The 2,343-nt window shown below is 49.6% G+C and overlaps 1 pseudogene; it reads left to right on the top strand.

Moving 5' to 3' along the window:
• The first annotated feature begins 1,249 nt into the window (after positions 1–1,249).
• On the top strand, positions 1,250–2,133 carry LOC116098397 (annotated as a pseudogene).
• The last annotated feature ends 210 nt before the right edge of the window (positions 2,134–2,343 follow it).

Here is a 2,343-nt window from a genome sequence, read left to right as displayed (position 1 = left end):
CTCTTCTGGTGTGTCTGAAGACAGCTACAGTGTACTTATAATAAATAAATAATAAATAAATCTTAAAAGAAAAAAAAGATAGAGGATCTAATTTCATTCTTTGTATGTGGAAATTCAGTTGTCACAGCATCGTATGTGAGGGAGACTGTTCTCTCCTTATTGTATAGTGTTACTCTTGTCAGAAACTAACTGGTTGGCTGGGAAAATTTAGATGAGCTCAATCTCCAACATCATTTGCTCTTTTTTCAAGATTATTTAGACTATTTATTGTATTGGTCCTTTAAAGGCAAGTCCGTGAATTTGAGGACTAGTTTTTCTATTTCTTTGAAAAAAAAAAAAAGCTGTTTGAGAGTTCCCAGCAGTCCGGGTTAGTTGATACTGTTGGGGTTTCTATCCCCTTCAGCCCCTTCAATCCTTCCCTTAACTCTTCAATAGAGGATCTGCATCTGTCTCAGTCAGATGCTGGTAGAGCCTCTCAGAGCACAGCCATGCTAGTTTCCTGTCTGCAAGCACAACATGACATCAGTAATAGTGTCAGGGATTGGTGCCCACCCATGGGATGGATCCCAAGTTGGACTGGCCACTGGATGGCCTTTCCTTCAATCTCTGTTCCATTTTCCCTGTATTTCTTTTAGACAGGAACAATTCCGGGAGGGTGGGGATCGGTGGGGGAAGAGGCAAAGGGGAGGGGGATGGCGTGAAGAACTCTTGGAGGGCAGACAGGTAAGGGAGGGCAACATTTGGAATGTAAATAAAACATTTTTTAAAAAGCTGTTTGAATTTTCAAAAGGAGTGCACTGAATTTGTAGCTCACTTAGGCTAGTATTACATCTTAACAATATTGTCTTCCAATCCATGAATATGAGTATTTCTTTAGGCCTTTTATTTCAACAAGTTTTAAATAATGCTTATAAAGAGTTTTAGTATTTTATGAGTGTTTTGTTTGCATGTATGTCTGTACACCACAAGCATGCCTGGTGCCCTTGGAAGCGAGATCTCCTAGAACTGGAATTATAGTTGTAAGCCACCATTGGGTACAGAAGCCGAGTCCACTGGAAGAGCAGCCAGTGCTCTTAAGCACTGAGCCATCTCTCTACCCCTTAACATTTTTTCAATGTGAACTTCTCCTCCATAATTAAATTTACTCCTGGGGTTCGTCCTCTCCTCGCCGTAGCTGGGGGCTACTGAGGGCAGGGCTGTGAGGAGCTATACTTTCCTTTGAGAAGCCTTGCACACTGCATCCTGGAGAATGGGCCCAGGGCCACCCCTGTCTAGCAGTCACCTGAACGTTTACAGCAGTGACCCCTAGGTCACAGCTTCCCCGGTATGTGGCACCAGCAGCTCCTGCCCTGCCGACCTGACTCGGAAGCAAGAGCTAACAGATGCTGAGAGCCGGGCCCTGGCCAAGGAGCGGTAGAAGAAAGACAATCACAACCTAATTGAGAAAAGACTCAGGTTCAAACACCAATGACCAAATCAAGGAGCTGGGAATGCTGATCCTCAAGGCCAATGTGCGCTGGAACAAGGGCACCATCCTCAAGGCCTCTGTGGATTACATACGGAGGATGCAGAAGGACCTGCAGAAGTCCTGGGAGTTGGAGAACCACTCTCTACGCCTGGAGATGACCAACAAGCAGCTCTGGCTTCACATCCAGGAGCTGGAGATGCAGGCACGCGTGCATGGCCTACTACTACCTCACCATGGGGTGTGAATATGGCCTAGCTGGCCCAACAGTTGGTGAAGCAAGAGCTGCCCAGTGAAGATAGCCCGGGGGGGGGGGGTGTCTCTGATGCTGGGGTCTGAAGTCCCTGACCCTGAGCCTATGCCTGCTGTCCCTCCCCAGGCTCCGCTGCCCTCAGCTGCCCAGCCACAATCTCCATCACCTAGACTTCAGTCATGGCCTGAGCTTTGGGGGTGGGGGCGATGAGGGACCCACAGGCTACTCTGATCCCCTAGGGACAGAGCATGGATCCCCATTCCCCAACCTGTCCAAGAAGGACTTAATGCTCCTAGATGACTCCTGCTCCCCCTGGCCTCTGATCCCCTTTTCTACCATGTCTCCTGAGGCCTCCAAGGCCAGCAGCCAGCGGAGCAGCTTCCCCATGGAGGAGGGTGATGTTCTGCGAGGCTGACTGCCCTGTGCCAAGGCAGAGCCCTCCCATCCTTCAGGCCGCACTTGGTGTGAAGTAGCCGCCTACCCTGCCTCTCTCCTTCCCCTTGGTTGCTCCCCCGACTTAGTTTGGACTTAGTGCCTGACTGGCAGCCAGTAGGGCTGGTGAAGCCCTCCCCATCGTCTTGGGGTCCCTCCTCTGCCGGCAGTACTATGGGGGAAGAACAGGGGT

This window comes from Mastomys coucha, chromosome X, assembly GCF_008632895.1.
Source record: "Mastomys coucha isolate ucsf_1 chromosome X, UCSF_Mcou_1, whole genome shotgun sequence".
NCBI classification, from domain to species: Eukaryota; Metazoa; Chordata; class Mammalia; order Rodentia; family Muridae; genus Mastomys; species Mastomys coucha.
The sequence above is the reverse complement of the archived record's forward strand: the minus strand, read 5'-3'. Positions and strand labels throughout refer to the sequence as shown.